Genomic DNA, 20564 nt, shown 5'->3' on the forward strand with positions numbered 1-20564 from the left:
GAAAATAATGTCCCTTATTTAAGTGAGGTGTTTTCTAGAATTTCCCTCAAAACATAGCAAGGAGTCTAAGGCCTCCAGACCCTCCAAAGCTCAACTAATCTGTGATAATTCCAGCCGCTAAATGCTGACAATCACAGTTTGAAGCTTGTAACAACTAAGTCAAACACGTTGAATAATAAAAGTTATTTGAACTTTCATGCACATGAAAATGGAATCCCAAAGACATTCCCCAAATGGGTAGTCATGTCTGGTCTTGTTCAACCACAACGTTACATCACAAGAGCAAGAACAAATGATGTAAAGATGAGCAGCGTGACTGCGATTTGCGTAACTCCCTTCTGCAGAAATCTGCGTTACTTGTGACAGACATCATGTGGAAGAGGAACCTACTGCAGATATTAAAATTGGAAATAAATGATGCTGAGAGGGCATGAGAGAAGAATTCTTTTTAAAGGAACTAACTGTACGGATATGTCTAAAATCGAATTTGCATTCAAATGTAAGGAAATGTAATTATAAGCACTGATGAAAATGGCCGCTTAGTACACACCGGCGTTCCAATACAGCCAATTATGAGTGAAATATGTTCTACTAAGCTAATGTTATAAAACAGGGAATCACAATACCTTAAAGTTGAAAGGGACCTCATCATTTACTTAATTCATTCCTCCTCTTGAACAAGACTTCTTGACAGAAGGCCATACAGATTCTGCATGAGTATGGCTCCTGAAAAAGCCCTCACTTTCTCACCAGGCAGCCTCTCCTGTTGGACAACTGTAGTTACTAGAATTCTTTCCTTATTCCCAGCTGAAGTATGACTCCCTTTAATTTCTAGCAATCCTTTGACAAAGGACTGTCTATGACACAGGACGTTCCACAGGGGAAGGGAGCAGTCTGTCTTGTTTACTGCCACAGTCCCAGCAGCCAGCACAGTATGTGGCATGATGACTGCCCTACGAGGCTCCGTTACTGGGTCCAGTCAATTCATCCTTTAAGGCAGCGGCGCTCTAACTCTGAAGTGAAGGAATTTTTCTCTTCAATCCATTGTGGATACTTTTATAAAATGCAAATCCATATGCTTGAATGTCATGACACATATAACAGTTTTTAAATGCTTATCCTCAAATTTGTACTTATCTTGTGCCAAGTCAGTAACTAAGAGTTTGTGAGCGGCAGCAGTCCACAGACCACACTGAGCACCACTCCCTGCTCTGGAACATTTCTCATGTCTTCCCTTCCTCTTCGTCCCCACAGGCCCTCCTCATGTCATGTCCACATTTTGTGACAGGCTCCTAACTACTCTCCCTGCACACCACTGCCAACTCAATCTTCTGATTAAATCATCCCACTGCTCAAGACCTGGAATCTCGCCGCTCCTTATAAGATAAAACCCGCACTCCTTTGCCTGCATTCCAGACCTTTCTCATCCGACCTGAAATCTACATCTCCAGCCATACTTCTCACCATTCACATACATGAACTACCCAGTTCAAACGGACTGCACAGCTTACTGCACAGCTCCCCTCAATCCATGCTTATTCACTCTTCCAGGATTTGTTTTCCTATACGGGAAATTCTTTTCACTCCTCTTTGGCTATCTCAAGCCATGATTTTTTTCTTCTGAGGTAAAATTCACGGAACATAAAATTAACTATTTTAAAGCATGCAAGTAGCAGCACTGAGTACATTCTTAAAGTTGTGCAACCATCGCCTCTATCCAGTTCCAAAATGTTTCAATCACCTCAAAAGGAAATCCTGTACCCATTACGCAGCGGCTCCCCCACCCCCTTCCCCACGCCCTGAGAACCACTGAGCAGCATGGATTTGCTGCTTCTGGATATTTCATATTAATGGGCTTGTCCCTTGATTCCCTTCTTTGCTTCTTTTTCTGCACATTTTTTACTGTTCTTATTTATAAGGTTACCCTGTCAATCTCTGAACTCCTGAAGTCAAGCCTAAGTCCCACCGTCTCCACAAGGCTCCTCCTGGGTGTGCTCTCCAATCCACACTCATCCTGCCCGTCTCTGAGTGGTTGTAGCGCTCGCTTTCTGCCTTACTCATTTCAGCCCTTCATCATCTACTGCTCTGAACTGTTGACTAACTGTTTCAATTTTACCCCTTATGATTCACGTAGATTCCAAACTCTGAGTCCTGAGACCTTTAGTGCCTCCAACCAACTTGAACATGTGTGCAATTCACTGTGTCCAGCCCTACCCAAAAGAACAAGAAGGGCACCGGAGTCTGGATGTCAACGAGAGAAAGCTTCAAGCCTGTTTCAGTTCTTTCTCCTGCCTTCGGTCTCGCTCCATCTTCCCTGCCATTTGGCATCTCTCTCTTGGTATTGTGTCTTGCAGGGCACTTCTCTGCCCTAGTAAGAGATGAACAGGTGTGGCTGCAGAAGGATAATGGCAGGGTGCCCAAGGGTGGAGAGGGTGCAAATTCCCTGCATTGATCTTTTGTTATAGACTCCTACCTTCGTCCTACATCCACAAATGAAGGCCTACGGAGAGGAGTGGGGGTGTAGAGGTGTCACAAGGCCACATTAAAAAAAATCATCTATTTGCTTTGCTTTTATATGTATATCAGTTTTTTTGGTATTTTGATTTGCTCATAAACCCACGTCTACTATGTAAAAGGAGATTAGGTGTTAAATAATCATAATACTTGTGATTCATATATGAAATAGTTGAGCAATTCAACTATTTCTATAAATTATAAACAAATTAATAGGCCTAAACTTCACAATGTTCTATCTAACACTTTACAAAAAGTTTGAAAGGGAACCAGTTTTACCTTATGCATGAGTAACGAGTCAAAATATCATTTTCTATTGTACATCATTATGAACTTTTCTCCAGCTGTAGTACTAAACAGAATTTGTTACAGTTGCCATTGAAAGCCTCCAAACAAGAATGTATTTACAGTGCTCTAGCCCTTAGGCCATTTAAAAACCTGTTCTTCTGACCGGAACAACTAAAAGATCCAACTAGAATGCTGGTCTATAATTAACATTTTTTTCCGTTTCATATCCCATTTTGCCCACTTTAGAATAGTAAAATGGAAATCTTTTCTGGCATTTATTTCATATGATTATGTGCCATAAAAATTTACATAAAATAGAAATTAACATTTTAAGGAGTAATTCAGGGAATTTCCTAAAAACGTGAATAGTAGTGCTGAGAATCTCATAGAAGTGATATTGAAAAAGCACAAAGGGCCCTCAAAATCAAATCAAGTTTAAAAGTATTTATAACGCACTTATAATGCACCCAGCTGCCTGGGACAGGCCGTGAGTCAAAGCAGGTACGCAGTGTATATATATGTAAGAGGAGTAAGAACTACAACATTCATTCCTACCCTCTAGGAATTAACAATTTTGCTTGATACACAAAACTTGTACATAAAAACTAAAAGACAAGACAGCAAATAATCAACAAACATAAAGTATAACATAGACTATGGAAGGAGTTAGATTACATTTCAGAGTAGATCTGCCTTCCAATTGCTTCCCTTTGTCTAAAATTAGTTTGCATTTTCTGAATTCAAAAGCTGGCGGCAGGGGTAAATATTTCACACATGTTGTATGACAAAGGAAATCAACCTGACATTTAAAAACTTAATGTGCATAATGAAAACAAATTAATTGGGTGCATGTATTGTGCTCTCTTGGGATCAAAGACGGGTCTAGGACACACAGTCCAACACGCAGCGTGAATTGTGTGAATGGACTAAAGACACAAGCGTGCCGAGGGACACGCTACGGTCACTTAGTCATTTTCTCAACTTGTCCTCAGCTGAGGTCATTTGCCTGCCTAGTGCTAGACAGCCTGTCACTTAGCCAGCATGGCGTAGTCTCAAGACTGAAAAGCACCCATCTCACTGTCTATAAAGCCATGTTTCTGGGGGGCACGCTTTGCTTCCTATGTGGATATCTAGTGCTGTAAAGTTAGTGGTCATTTGATAAATGTTTACGGAGTTTGTGGAATTGAATAAATTAGTGAAATTTGCAAAATTTTAAAGTTTTGGTTACATCTGCATTGAGCTGCACTCTAGCGTTCCATGTCACTCTATATATGCAAGAGTTAATTCTAACTTCATATAAATTCCTTCAAAATTTATTTTCCTTATCATTTTTTCCTAAAAGTTTCATATTGTTCACAATTTATTTCTAAGTGGTCAATAAGATATTTTCTCTCAATTTAAAAACAGAACTGAAATAGTAATTAGACAATTTGATTGTGAATACAGAAACTGGAAATAGCTATAATAAATAATTTGAAATGGGATCCAGGTCACCTTTTACTCAAATAATATATTCTTAATATGTAAAAGTTCTTAATAGGCTTTTAAAGGAAAGTGGCTAACTTTACTTCTCAGGAAAAAGAAGTTTTTTAAATTTTAATGGGGTAGTCCCAGTGAACTTTGTTTTACATTTTTGTTAGGTGTAAATAAAGTTATGAACTAAATTCACTTGGTTAACCACTTAAATATACCCATTGTGAGAACATTATAAAATAAATAATCCTTCTGCAAAGTGAATAATCACCTTGTAATTTGGATTTTCAAGAATAGTAATACCTTATTAACAAAGGATGCATTCCTATCTCCTTTGTTAATAACTTTATTACCAAGAGAAAAATAAAGTGATATAATAAATACATTATATACAATATACAATACATTACACCTACATAAAACCTAAAACAATATAATATTAAGAGATCTAGGAAAAACATCCCTGGACATTCTCAACGACATCCACCTTTCTCCACATTGGAGCAGCAAGGCTGCCCAGTCCCACAGCAAGGGCCAAGATGACTGCCTCCTCTTAGTCACCATCTCTCCCACTAATGTTCTTGTTAAATCTCGATAACAATAATCGTAAACTCCAGGAGGGATGGAATTTGTCTGTCTTGTTCACTGCTTTATCCTCCTTCTCTAAAACAGCCCTTGGCACTAAGTAGGAGCTCAATAGATATTTGCTGAATAAATAAAGGGAGCTTAAAAAGGAGCTCCTCCTCAGTAGATTTCTTCTTTGACGTACCATCACACCAATTTTACCCATAAGCAAATTCTAAGAGCTATGAGCTGAATTTTGTTAGCTGCATTAAGGATTAAACCATCAGAAACAGGGGAGGCAGAAAGAAAAGAGAAATATTTAGTATCACTGATATAAAATTTCTAAAAAGTTTTTAAAACTTTTTCACTTAAGATAAAGTTTATTCTAAAGACATCAAGCTGATACAAATTTCTCAAAAGAAGTCCCAAAGAAAGTGACATGAAAAATGTAACCTGTAGTCGGGGTCAAAGGCAAAACCACTTAATTTTCCCTTTGGGATTTCTAGAACAATGTAACAGAAAAAAGGAAAAATTAATTAATTCAAAGGCTATTGCTGTGTGTTTGCATATATACACTTTCATACACATGTATAAACATTCCCTCACCGTTTTCACTCAGAGGGCTCACTAGATTTTGAAAAACTCTACGCACTTGTTATTTTAAATCTTGTTACTTCAAAAATTATATTACCACCGATTATATCAAGGTCTCATGATGACCATTTGTAGTCACAGTTCACCTTCATATGCTTCTGTATCAGCTGCTATTTACAATTACAAGTTCAGCATTCTGTCAAGAGTTGGAAAACCAAATAACTCCTTCGTGAGGTTATTCAATTTTAGGAAAAAAACCCACAATAAATATACATATTTTTTAGAAAAAAATTTAAATGAAGGTGGCTTTAAAATAAAATAACTCTGGAAACTATTTTTAAAAAGCTGCTTGTCAGTGTACGCTCGAGATCAAATAGAACACCAGCCCAAAGAAATCAGCAAAATCAAACCTTGTGTACGGCTGGGAAAATTAAGAGGCTGGAACAGAGAGACAGGATTTTTTTTTTCCCTCCCAAAAAGAGGCTAGTCAAGCAAAGAGTACAGGGAAACTCCATATGTGAAAAAAAAATTAATTATGAAAATAAAATTGGGTACAACAGGAAAGAATTCACACAGTGCCTTACACTTCTTCAATGGCCTTAAAGGAATAAAATAGCTAGAGGATTCTCAATGTTTAATTTACTCTTTGCCTTGATCTTTACTGATCAGGGTCATAGGCACACTAAAAAAAAGAAAGCTATAAATGGATGCTTTTAATTATGTAAGTAATTTTATATGGCTAAACTTTGGAAAAGAGGAAAATATAAAAACAAACAAAAAGCTTTCCATAACCTCACTATTTTCATATAACTATCATAATTTCTGTATGTTCCCTTCCAGACTTTTCCATGTACGTATGTTTATATGAGGTTGCAATCAATATTGCACATATATTTTTATGCTACTTTTTTTACTTAATACCTTTCAGATTTGCCAGTAATTTTCTAAATTTTCACTGATAACTGTGTAACATTCCACCTAGTGATTACACCATAATTTACTTAACCATTCCCCTGCAGTTAAATATTTAAGTTACTTCCAAATACTGGTTCCTATAACAACGCTTTTATGAAAGTCTTTGTGTATGTGGTTTTTCCTATATCCTCCATCTCTTGGGAAAAAGTCCCAGAAGTGGCGGTATAACATCAAAGTGTGCAATATATCATCCAATTGCTTTCTAAGCAGCCTGAACTAAATCGTAGTGACACCAGAGATACACAAGAGTACAAGTTTCTTCAATTCCTGAATCATAGAATTTTAGAACTAAAGAAAAAAAAAACTCTCATCAACAATCACTAGGAAGGGTATATTTTCTACAATTATTAAACTGGAATTGAGGTTTACAAATCTGTATCTTGTAAGTCTGTTTAATGTGAGTCCTCTAGGGGTGAATCATCCTCAGTGATCTTATAAATCCAGTCTTTGAAGCTGTAGTCTTTGAACTTGGAGACCCAGGATTCCTGGCAACCATTCTATGGCGAGAAGAACCAGTGACACTTAGACTGAGCTGAGCTAGCTAGCCTTTCTTGATAAAAGCTTTCTGACAACAACACTGAGCTTCTCTAAGTAATAACATGCCAAACCAATGGGGCTAATTTCACAGGATGATCCCAAGAGATTCCACCAATGGGGAGAATATGGCAAAGAACTTAACTATAGGCAAGAGTAAGGCCTCCTAAAAATAATCGAAACTAAGTGCACTGACCAAGGAGCTTTAGGCTATCAGATCAAATGCAAGAATCATCTTGGGTGAAGGGTTCCAAAACAGACATCACACATCAGAATGGCCTGGAGAGCTTGTTAACACACATCCCCAGAGTTCCTAATTCAGTAGGTCTCGGGTGGGGCCCGAGAGTCTGCATTTCTACCAAGTTCCCAGAAGATGCTGATGCTGCTGGTCCAAGGACCACACTTTGAGAACCCCGGCCTTACACCATTTCTTTATTCTTCTTAAAATATTTATCGAGTGCCTAGTAAGTACTGTGCTATATGCTGGAGATAGATGAGTAAAACTCAGTCAACACTTGCTTCAAGAAACGGATAATCTATATTTTTATAGATATTGTACCGCCCTAGTCCTAACAGCCAACAAATTTGGACCTTGATGAAAATAAAGTTTAAAAATATATTATATTGCCTTTAAATAAAGCCAGGATGTTTCTAATTAGTTTCAAATGCTTTAGGAAAACATGTAATAATCTACATTGGCAAATGCCTGGGTATTTTCTTCACTCTTCTGGATTTTATTGACATATGCAAATAATTTGTTAAAGTATCCTATTTATATATACACCATTCATGTTTTTTGTCTTTCATAACTCTATCCACCGTGTAAAAGAAGAGAAAGAATTTATATAAGTACTTTTCCATATGCAATCAAAAACTTGTTTACACAGATAATTATCAAGTGACAGAGAAGAACAACATTCAGTCAGGTAAGACTTCAGGATCCCCTGCTCTGGATTCAGACTTCAGCAAAACTGCGGAAAAAGTGACGGACAAGTAAACAGTGAGCTTAGTCATAGGCAGGAGGGTGGCCATGCCTGACTGTAAAGCACTGCCTATCAGCTGATTCACAGAATTAATGAACTCGCTTTTGAGGTGGCTACGAAGCTTCAATTTCTAACAGAGATGTGTTGGCTTGCCACAACTATTTCAGACAAAAAAATAAAAGAAAAAACAAAGCATGTATGAAATCTTATGATCTGTGGATCTGCCAAAGCATTAAGCATTCGTCATACTTCTTCGGCAGATTTTTTCTGACGTGCTTGAAAGATTCCTCTCATTTCAATCTATTAGAAAGCTACTTTCAAAGCCTGGGAGAAGGAAGTCATGAAGAGACTAGATAATTTGTCCAACATTGCAGAGAAAATAAAAAGACATAGAAGTAACAGACATTTGATTACATTAACCAACTACTAACTCATAACCTTAATCTTGATAACATTTCCTAGGTAAATCGATGTTTGGAAATAACAATTTGTTTTCTTTGAAGAAAATAATGGTTGAAGGAAGAATTACAACTTGTGTTGATTTTTAAGAGAAAAACAAAGGCACATATGGGCGAATATATCCTTTCCTATCACGACTATTTTGAATGGCTATTTTCATATTTTGTTACATGAAAGCTGGTGTGTGGAGAAACCGGGACATGAATCACTTTACGTTTTCTTTCTCCTGATCCCCTCTTTCAAACTCTAAGTGTGTTTCCTATTCTTTAAAGGCCTTATTTTCAGGTAGCAAGGAAACCAGGAAATAACCTCTCAAATTTTTGCTGATAGTGATTTAAAGAATTAACTTTGCTAGAAATACTGGCATTTTGAAAGTAGACTCCAAACTTTCAAATGACAAAGACAGTTTTCCAGGTGGCGTGACAGCCAGTGGGGTGGAGTCAGGTTACGGGGTTCTTTCCAGCACTTCATGTTGTACACAGGTAGTCTGACAGGTACGTTTCCTCATTGCCTTCACTATAAATGAAAACTTATTCCTTCAACATACAGGATAAGAATATCCTCCTGCCATTCACTCTCCCAGATTCTCTCCTGAAGCAACTTATAGAGCCAGAGAGAGTAACACTGCTAAGTGGCAACTTTAGAATTTAAACCTACTCTGAAATTCTATGGTGTCACTGAGGAGCAAGGTAAATTCTTAGAAACCAACCTTTTATGTTAGATCCATGCACAGTAACTACGCAACCTACTTACTGTGGGAGGTGACCATACTCAGATCTCTCACACTCCCACTCAGGGTATTTCCCTACTTTTCTACCCCCTCATATCTGCCTTCTCCTTATCTGCCGTCAACTGTGAAGGAATTCTCACCCCCGGTTTATGCTAATTTGAACTCTTCGCAGAAGGTCAGAAAATCTGTCTCAGTAAGTCTTATCCACATAGTATAATTCTCTTAGATGAGTCCACAAATTAAAGTTTTTTTAAAAAAATAGTGCATCGGTTAAAACTGACAATGAATTTATTTTCTAAAATCAATGAAGTGGAATTAAAATGTTTCATAAACAGACACCGAATCAAATTGAACTCAACTACTATATGGTCTAGTTTAATTTCTGACTGGAAGGTTAGAAATCTCTATTCTAGTTGATTCGTGTTGCATGAATTGATTGCTTCATTGTTTTTCCCTTCGTATCTGAGAAATCACAGCAGGGAATGGAGACCCACTGCATCTGTCTCAGCAAAGATCTTCCAGTTAAGGACGGCCTGGTCACTGGAATAGCTGAAGGCACAGCAATGACTCTGGGAAAGCACAAACTGCACTATTAAGAGATGGAAGTCAATGCTGCTCCCCGCTCTCCACCCCAAAAGGGGAAGGCACAGGAAAATGGAGCACTCACTCAACTACAGGCACTGGCCCCAGCCTTTCTTTGCCCTCTGCTTCCCCATCCTTCTGGTTATGTCCTACTTGGGCTGTGTAGCTCCATATTCCAGGAACAGAGTGGGGTTCCAGCCTGGGACCAAGCCCGCTTACTTTCTTACATAGGAGACACTTCATGATAAAATGTCTTATTTAACAATTCATAAGGAGAATTTAAATGCTTTATTTGGATGATGTACAGTTAATTACATGCTTTTCCAATTATTCCCTACTAGTAAATTAGTGCCTTACTAGGGGGCATTAATTTTTGAGCCACTAAAAGACTACTTTTGGTTATAGCTTGTTAGGAAGAGACCCAGTTCTTATGACAAGCACAAGTCACCATTTGTCTTTTAGGCTGTGACACAAACTTGCTCCTGGGTGACATACAATAAGTACAGAGTACACCACAAAACATGTAAAGAATAGAACTTCATCCAATAAAAGCACAATCTGTGCCTTCTAGACGCATGAGATATACAATATTGACACAAGAGGATCCACACTGTGTCTACACAGGACTCACAAAGACGATATCAATAAAACAAAAATAAGCACTACGCTGACTTTTGTCCGAAGTCATCAGGGAATAAGAAATATAATTTTAAATTGAATAATGATGCTATATTTCCAGAAACATTTTATAAATTGATCACCATACGGCAAGCATTATCTTCAGTTCATTCTTAGCAATAACCTCAAAATTAGTACTAGGGTGAACTATTAACATCTATAAAAGAGTTAGCTATGACGGAGACAACCATGAAGCTTCTCTTTAAAATATCAGCTCGATTAAATTCAGAGCCAAAGTCATAACACTTAAGATACACGGTTTATGGATAAAGTCTTAAAAATCATACCCCAAAAAGCATGAAACAATAACTACAATACTTTCCCTATTCCCAGATAAGGAACGAAGAGCTCGAAAGGATAAGTGACTTGCCCCCAGAAAGTAACTGAACCAGTTAAAAATGTCAACATTCATATTCTGAATGAAATATCGGTATTAAAATACTGATGTGCATTGATTACTGAAGAAAAATATTAAGAATATATAAGCCTGTTTTTAAAAATAAAAAAATAATTTAAGTATATACTATTATTTGTGATAGCTGTTGTCTTAACATCTACAAAAGTTTTCCCCAAAATAAGGCCTTTTGTATTTGAGCTAATTTCCTTCTAAAACCTACTTAAGTATTTTAGGTAAATAAAAATTAAAACAATTTTTATAAAATTTTTCTATTAATAAGACTTGAAATATATACCATATAAAACCCCAAAATCTACCTCTGAATTGTGATAAAAGACAAATAATAAATTTTTAAAACCCAGGAAGATTTCAAATAATCTTCAATTTTAAATTTTATCTAGAATGCTATGACACTGACTGAATATGTTACGCTGGGGCTGTCGAAGCTTTCAAGATGTTTACTCAGAGATCTTACTAAACTTCTGTGGAATCAAATTAGATCAGTTTCAAAAAACCTTCGTAAGCGTTTTAAATCGTTGACCTTTTTGTTGCTTTTAGGCCTTAAAGAAGGAGAGTAAGGAAGAACTCAAGAAATCAACTACCTTAATATGGAGATCTGCTAGGAAAAACAAGAGAAGCAAGTTAGAAATTCAGTTTAACAATTTTTAAGGTGGAGAGCATATGTTTACGCTTATAGACTGGTGACTTAAATCAGGTTTTCTTGACTAGTGATTCAAAAATTCTCTACAATATTTATTTAGTGGAATCCTAAGAGATCAAAAAATTCTTCCAGTACGTCTGCCACACCTTATGATATATAGTTCCAAATTCAAGTGACAATGAATTCAGAAGAAGAACACCCACAAATTAGAATGACCAACGTTTTCTCTCCTATCCACTGGGCATATACAGACCCTGTGAAAGAAGCGAAAGTAGAGGGTAGGATACATAAAACATTTGTAAAATATTACTTTAACATTTTTTTCCCACTCCACTAAAGTCTCCTGTTATTAACAACCTTTCCTCAATTTGAAAACTAAATGAAATGTATTATAATATTTGTATGTGTTTTCACAGCAGTGCCTTTCACACAGCGTTCACATGCATAATTATCTTGATAATTAAAGTAAGTGGTAAACACCTTTATTTTCAGAGAATTACAGAAGAGAAAATCAGTATTGTTTAGAGTCATATAACTCACTAATTAAAAGCAATTAGCCTTGATCAGTAATGCATTTCTAACTCATATTCCTAAAGCCACACTTTTTCTCCTGTATAAATTTTAAACATCATAGGGATTTTGAAATTAATATTCCAATTTTTTAAATTGTAATTTATCATTTTTTAAATGTAGTTCTCAAATATGGAAAAAAGTGAACATTATGGAAACTGGTCCCTTCAAAGAAAATAATATATTTAATTATTAAAAATACCAACCACAAAAATATTTTCCAAGTACTCTAAATTTAACAAAGAACATGATGCTGGTGGACATTTTAGTTTTAATTTTAAAAAGAAATTATATTCTTTTAAATTTGAAAGAACGAGCAAACCGTGCCTAAAAAACCTCAGCCTGGAATTCTCCAAACCCTTATACTTCACTGATGCCATGGTTTTACAATAGTTATAAAAGGTAGAAAAAACTCCTAAACATGAAAAAGAATTGCGATTTAAAAACAAAATCACTAATTTTTTTTCCTTCCAGTGAGTTGCAAAAACTTGAGATGGTCACTAGTTGATTCAAAGATCTTTTAATTTAAGATATAAGTATCAGCAAGTGAGGTATCAAACATCGCAAATAAAGGAGAAAAATTATACGCAGTATACAGTAGGACAAAAATGGATGGTTTTGTAGCAAACTTTACTTTTTGGCGAACATGACATTAGTTTTACAATTTCATATATTAAAGAATACCAAAGTACCATATTAACTTCACAGTGAATCTGACTGACAATAGACAACACAAAAACTATTTCAGAACTGGAACGGAATCTTTTGCAATACCACCTCGAATGCTAACTGGCAGCACCTATGAGCATTTTCTGTTCAACTTTCATAGGAGTGAAAGGTGTTTCTTGAGAGAGAAGCCACAGTGAAGGTCTTTGTCAGTCTCTCTACTAGCAGGGTTTTCTAAATCATCTAGCACCAGCAGGCTGGTTCTGCTTTCAGTCAGCCATCGATCACTCAGCTACAGACAGGAAGACCGCCACGGAACAACTGAGATGCCAAAGACCTGCCCAGGTCCTTTAGTAAAGTTACTGACTTGCTCTCAGTAACTCCAGTTACAATTTGTTTCATGAATGACAAAAACAGTTGACGTTAAAAAAATGTGCTTCAAAATCAAGAGTTTCTCCAGCAACAGGTTTCCTACTACTCAGTTCATCATCTTGCCTGGTTTTGTTTCTGGATGATAATTTATACAAATTAATTTTACACTCTGTCCCCAATCTTGAAAGGAGAGGAAGAAAAACTTTAGCTTCTTCATGGCAGACTACTTTCTCCTAAATAATTGACGTTATTTTCCCAACCATTATCCTCAGACCCAGATGCATGAGATTCTCAGGTAAACAAGAGCACAGCAAAATAACAAGGATATAATATACTCATCAGCATCATCTTGCAGATTTTGAACACATCACCAAAACATTTCAACAAAATGCAATACACGGTGCGCCGACTCACCTAAGCGATGGGAGCTAACAAGGAAAACTTAGAAATGCAGCCTTCTGATCACCAGCAGAGGTAAAGGCCCCTTCTTTACCTAACAACTGACCTTATATAAAAGCAGCAGATAGGTTACTCCCAGTTTCTGCCTCCTTACCTTAGGCTCCTCCCCAAATACCAAGGCATAAAGTACCACAACTCACAGCCACCTTCCACCCCCTCTGCCGTGGGACCCGTGATTTCTGTTAAGCCACCCTGCCGCTCCCTGCCTCAGTTCGACTACAGAGTGGAGCAGTATTCGAGCCTGGCACGTGTGGGAGCCCACGACACCGTAATTCTACCTTTCCAAACCTTGGCGGTGTGGGAGGGGGCGCCTCCTCCATCTCCTACAGCCCTGGGGAACCCAGCCCACATCCCAGCCCCTCCACGCGGCCCAGGGCCAGCACAGTGCTTAAGGGCGCTGAGGCTAGGTGACCCCAAGTGCGCCCCTTGCTCAACTGTCACTGCGACCCACAGACACTGATCGCCGCCTGGGTTCTGGAGTCCGAGCAGGAGGACTCCATGGCCGCGGGACGGACACGCACGGGACTCCGCGCTTCGGCCCCAGAGGTCCCGGCTCTCCCGGATCGCCCGCAGGCGCGCCCCCGAGGGGCCCGTGGCGCCGGGTGCGGGACCGCGGCTCGCGGAGGCGCTCGCGGGGCAGCCCGTGCCCTCCGCCGCCTGGTGCGCCCCTCACGCCGGGACGGCTCCTCGGGGCGCCACCCTCCCTGGGGACTGTCAGCCTCGGTCCCCTCGCCCACGACCCTCTGACCGCCGCCCCGCAGCCAGAGACCCTGTCAGTCCCGGTCCCCTCAGCCCCGCGAGCGCCCAGCCCCGACCCCCTCGGTCCCGGACGGCTCAGCGCGCGCCTCCCTCCGGGTCCCCTCGCCCCGCATCCCCCGGCCCGCCGGGCACCCCGGCGCTGACCTGCGGCGGCCGCGGCGGCGTGGCGCCCCGCTCCGGCGTCCCAGCGGGCGACCCGAGCGCCCCAGGCGGCGGCGCGGGCTCCGAGCGCGGTGGGCCCCGCCTGCCGGGGCGCGGGGGCGCGGGGGCGCGGGGGCGCGCGGACGGGCGGGGAGCGCGCGGCCCCGGCCCGCCGCCCGGCGCACAGTAGGGCCCCTGGCCGCGGCGGCCGGCTCTCCGCGAGCGCCTTCCGTGCGCCCGGCCTCGTTTGTTCCTCACGGCCGCCGCTGGGAGGCGGCCCAGAAGTGGTCCCATCTTAGAGAGGAGGGACCCGGGCGAAGCTCCCAGAGATGCCCACGGTCACTTCAGGGTCGAGCCCGAGGAGTGGGGCCCCGGAGCCCGCCCTCCATCTCTAGGCCGCTGGGTCTCGCCCTTGGCGCAGTGGTCTGCGAGATTTTTTTCTCAAGTTGTTCTTTGCAACGACATTCTTTAAAAAGTAAAATTAAGTTAGAGCATATTTAGCGTCACCTGGTTTTTATCTGATAATCTAATGGTGCTGAACACTTTCAGCGGCCCCCTTTTGCATTTGTACTTCACCCTGGTATTCGTTACTCGCTTAAAGTGACAGAGTTTTAGTTTTAATCATTAAAAGCATTTCTTAAACTCATTAACAGAATTTCTTAAATTCTTCAGCAGTGTTTCTTACACTGAGGGACCCAGACACGTGGGGTGGGGGTGGGGCGGGACGTGGGGCATGGGAATCTCAAGTTTTCAAGTTTCGGAAGCAGTTTGGGGGCATGCTGCCTCATAAACGTCCCGGGTAGGCTGTGGGCAGCTTCTTTTCCTGGCGCGCTCTCCATCAAGATCCGTCCAAAGCGAATGACAGACGCCCAGTCAGAAAGCCTCTGTTCTTCTGGACTCGAGGCCTGCCTTTCTTTCCCCTCGTCCAATCTCATTTACTGAACATCCTGTTCTAGCCCTGGCCCTCCTTGGAGAGGCAAAGATGAATAAGGTCCCTGACTTCAAGAAGCTTATCAATGGCTTGCCCAGGATGCTCTCCAGTCCTTTGGTATCTTAATTTGTTGGGAATGCTTAGTTCTTTCCCCTCTAGTGCAGAAGGTCTTCATTTGCAGTTTGAAGTAAATTTACAGAGGATAAGTATCACTTCCCAGAAGGTTCAGAGATTTTAAATCAACAGATTCATGTCCTTCCACTCCATCCCCTAAAATAAGTTAAGAGCCACAGCTCGATAGGGACCTCAAGGAAGACCATTTTATTGACTACTGAAAAATCCCATTTCTTTGCCTGCCGTTTAGGTGGTCAGGTTCACATGGCTCAACATTCTACATTCAGGCATAGAACTGGTGCATGCATCCTACTTCTTGATCATTCCAGAGTTTCAATCTGCTTTTTTTTTTTTTTCTGAGCTAACGTCTCTGCCAATCTTCCTCCACTTTATAGGTGGTCACTGCCACAGCATGGCTGACAAATGGTGTAGGTCCACACCTGGGATCTGAACCCTTGAACCCGGACTGCAGAACTGGAGGATACACCGGCCCCCAATCTGCTTTTTTTTTGGTAACAGCTTTACTGAGATATAATTTACAATATCTAAAATTTAAATACCATATATTTTAAATGTACAATTCAGTGATCTTTAGTTTATTAAAAGAGTTGTGCCACCATCACCATAATCTAATTTTAGAACATTTTCATGACGCCCAAAAGAAACCTTCTATGCATTAGCGGTCATTCCTCCTAACACTAGCAACCACTAATCTATTTCTGTTTCTATAGACTTACTTATTTTGGACGTTTCATATAAATGGAATCAAATAATACAAGGTTTTTTGTGACTGACTTCTTTCACCTAGCATAATGTTTTTGAGGATCCTCCATATTGGAACATGTATCAGTATTTCATTCCTTTTTATGGCCCAATAATATTCCATTGTATGGATATATCACATTTTGTTTATTTATCCATCACTTGGTGAATCTTTGGGTTGTTTTCACTTTTTGGCTATTAGGAATAATGTTGCTATAAACAGTTATGTACAAGGCTGTGTGTGGACATAGCTTTCATTCCTTTTGGGGATATACCTATGAGCAGAATTGATGGATCATATGTTAACTCTATGTTTAACTTTTTGAGGAACTGCCAGCCTGTTTTCCAAAGCAGCTGCACAATTTTACGTTGTCATCAGCAATATGTAAGGGTTCTAATTTCTCCCCATCCTTGTCAACACTTGCTATTGTCTATCTTTTTCATTTTAGCCAACCTAACGGGTATGAAGTAGTATCTCATTGTGGTTTTGATTTGCATTTCCCCAATGACTAATCGTACAAGAATCTTGTCATATGCTTATTGGCTGTTTGTGCATCCTCTTTGAAGAAAAGTATATTTAAATCCTTTGCCCATTTTTCAATTGGGTTGTCTTTTATTATTGTTATAAGAATTATTTATATATTCTATATACAAGTCTCTTATCAGATATGTAATTTGCAAATGTATTCTTCCCTCCTGTAAGCTGTCTTTTGACTTTCTTAATGGCATCATTTGAAGCACAAGAGTTTTTAATTTTGATGAAATCCACTTCATCTATTTTTATTTTGGTGGCATATCAATGCCTAATCCAAAGCCATAAAATTTTACTCCTAAGTTTCCTGCTAAGAGTTTTATAGGTCTAGCTCTTGCGTTTAGGTCTGTGATCCATTTTGAATTAAATTTTGTGTATGGTGTGAGGTAGGGCCAATCTGCTTTTGGTGGGTAAATTCCAGTAATTTAACCACACTGACTAAAGAGAATCCCACCACAGGGAACGCTTACCTGGTGTGACATTTTAGAGTTGTTCTGAATACTTTCTAAACTCCCTCTAGGTAAAAAAAATTTGTGATTTTTAAAAGTGATTCATAGTTCGGGAAGTCTATAAATGTAAGAAGTTAAGCAACAGAAATAGAAATAGCATAAATCTATTTTTTAAACTATTGGTCTTGATCCATTAGTGGGTTATGAAATCAATTTACTGGGTCGTAACCAACTTTTTTTTTATGTCAACAAAACAGAACAGAATAGAAGAAAACAGAAACTATCAAAATGCACCTCCAGAATTAGAGAAAGTGTTGTTTCATAACTTTTGTGTTATATATGTGCATGTTTGTATGTACCAGGAGTTGGTGTAAAATGTGTTTCTTACTATGGGCCACATTTTTGAAAGTTGGAAAAACACTGTATAAACTATCGTCGTCGAATTCTTTCATTCCACAAACATTTATTGAGTGCTTATTTTGTGCCAGGCCCTCTGCTAAGTGCCGGGGATAAAATGATAAACAGCATGTGGTCTCCACCCGTAGCAGCGCGCTCATCCAGTCCCATCCATACGTAGTTTCTAGAGATAAAAAATTACGCCTTGGTTCAGTTTTCCCCAGGCACAAAGACTGCTTCCAAATATTGATGTTTGGTCCCACGGCACTTATTTTTTTGCAGTTAATACTCAGTTGTTTATCTCATTTGAGATTTGCAGATATATTTGCTTTACTTCCAACTAGGGGAACTTTGTTCCCAGGTTCATAGTTGCATACTACGTTTATTATATTGGGAAGGAAGTGCAGGTCTAGCAGTGGGAGTTGGCCATAACTGAATTGATTCCCATTTTACTCCAGGTATACTTACACTAGCCCCATTGACGGACCTCAAGGATTTTCAAATACTGGTATATTACTTTTTAAGGGAAAAATTTTAAATCATGACTCAAATTTTATTTTTGAAGGGTTCAGCCGGAGTATTGGCATTGATAGTGACATTTAGCCATTTTACAGTTTGTTTGGGAAACTTAACGTAGTGCGTTTCCAGTCATCCAGTCGAATTTCTTCTTTATGGCAGCTGGGTGCAATCGTGGCTCCAACACTTGCTCTTCCTCTTTATCTGAGATGTCATTTACCAATCTCTAGACGCCATAAATTCCCAGGAGATTTAGAAGATCTTAATTTAAAATTAAAAAATTATAACCGGTTCAACATGCTGGACAGGTTAAACAAACACCCACCCACACACCCACACCTGCCCCCACACACACTGAATGTCTCTGTTACGATCCTATACACGATTTTTAAATCTAGGTATGCAATTTTACCTGCAATCCCCCAATTTCACTTTGAATTTTATTAAGGTCCTTTTCTCCTCCTCTCCCAATTCTGTCCCCTCTTACCTTGCCCCTCACCAAATGACTAGCCCATTTGTTACAAGGTCTTAAGTACCAAACCCAGGCTTGTAACCCATTTCCTCTGACTTCAAATTGCTTGATCTTTTCACTATAAATCTCTGCTTAACTCAGCATTCTATTTCTGTTTTGAGTGGTTGCTCATAAATAAATCTTTTTTCTGGAACATTTTAATAGTTAATGCTTGATTATATATGAATCATTAGGTTGCAATATAATACAGATATATATTGGTTCAAAATAAGAGACATGGAGAATATACCCAAATTAGTATTTTGTTTTTTCTTAATATCCCAACTTAGAGCTCTCTTTTAGATAATTTGGAAGAATTGAAAGAGACATAATTTTAAGGCCGTTTCTTCAATAATACTCTTTCATATTGAATGAAATAACTCCTTTTTTTTTTTTTTTGAGGAAGATTAGCCCTGAGCTAACATCCATGCCCATCTTCCTCTACTTTATATGTGGGACGCCTGCCACAGCATGGCTTGCCAAGTGGTGCCACGTCCACACCCGGGATCCGAACCGCTGAACCCTGGGCCACTGAAGCGGAACGTGCAAACTTAACTGCTGTGCCACTGGGCTGGCCCCTCCCTATTTTTGAAAATATTTTATTATATTTTTCATAATTTGTGAACACCTTTTTAAATTACGATACCATTAAATAATGGTATTTAATTCTATTTGGAAATTCCATTTGGTAATTTCAATAGTTTTGAGTTAAACTATTTAAATTTTAAGGTTTTAATGGTTTGAAAACATCCTTTAAAGGCTCAAAAATACTTTTGATTTTCAGGGAATAAAAGAGAGCCTTTTGCCCTGATTTATCAATTTTTCTCCACTTTTCCCCCTAAAAATTGACCTATCTTACATATCAGAATGGCCTCTAAGTATCAGGAGATAGGAAGTAGAGCAAGGAGATGTTAGGAAGAAGAGAGCTGCTGGTCACTTTGGCGTGGCAGAGTTTTCAGAATGGGAAAGTCGTCCTACTTTCTATTTTTCTCCCTTTCAAGAGTTTTGTTTTAATTAAGTATTGGTAGAATAAAAAGAGCCCTGACTTTTTTCTCTGCTCATTGTGACCTTGAACAGGAGACTCATCCTCTCTGAGACTTAGTTTCCTCATCTATAAAATGAAAATATAATATATTCTCATAATGTCATCAATGAGATAACACAAGAAAGTGCCAAGTCAGGCTCCTAGTAGGAACTCAATAAACGTTATCAACTGAATGAAAGCACTGAGAATGTTTTTTTCTGATTGGCACTCATTAATATATTAAAGCACAGTTTGGGTGCTAAATTGAAGGGTTTTTTTCATATATACATCATATTTAGTCATCAATATACATGGACACTCTACTATCTTTTTTGCATGAAAAACTCACTAGTCTAGGCACCAGCCCTGTGGTGTACTGGTTAAGTTCGGCACACTCCACTTCAGCAGCCCAGGTTCACGGGTTTGGATCCCAGGTGCAGACCTACACCACTCATCAGCCATGCTGTAGTAGCAACCCATGTATAAAGTAGAGGAAGATTGGCAGAGAGGTTAGCTCAGGGCTAATCTTCATCAGGGAAAAAAAAATCACTAGTCTAATAAGTAGATTTTGAAATAACTATGAACCCCAGATTTCTGTATGAGAATGGTTTTCTCTCAACACCCATGTGAATTTATAGATCCTAGGCTTTGTCATATAAAACTAAAAAGCAAAAACTTTTTATGATGGAAATGTCAGACATATATAGAAATAGGCAGAATAGTATATTGAAACCCCCTTGTACCCATACCTAGTTTCAGTTTATGGCCAATCTTGTTTCATCTGTACCCTCACCCACCTCCCTCTCTTCTGTATAATTCTGAAGCAAATACCAAAAACACATTTCATCATAAAATTTTCAAACTGTTTTTTTGTTTGTTTGGTTTTTTATATGTGGGACGCCTACCACAGCATGGCTTTTGCCAAGCAGT

The 20564-nt window shown here is 39.2% G+C and overlaps 1 protein-coding gene across 2 annotated transcripts in view; it reads right to left on the reverse strand.

The window, feature by feature from the left end:
- PPARG (peroxisome proliferator activated receptor gamma) overlaps window positions 1–14539 on the reverse strand; it is a 130377-nt gene extending 115838 nt beyond the window's left edge. The window contains exon 1 of one of the 2 annotated variants that reach the window (XM_044754060.2): window positions 14403–14539. The gene's annotated coding sequence lies outside the window, so the exon portion shown is untranslated. Of the gene's footprint in view, window positions 1–13454; window positions 13714–14402 lie in introns of those variants that run through there. The other variant, XM_014838392.3, reaches the window with a different exon arrangement.
- Window positions 14540–20564: the final 6025 nt, after the last annotated feature.

Source organism: Equus asinus, chromosome 21, assembly GCF_041296235.1.
Source record: "Equus asinus isolate D_3611 breed Donkey chromosome 21, EquAss-T2T_v2, whole genome shotgun sequence".
Lineage (NCBI taxonomy): Eukaryota > Metazoa > Chordata > Mammalia > Perissodactyla > Equidae > Equus > Equus asinus.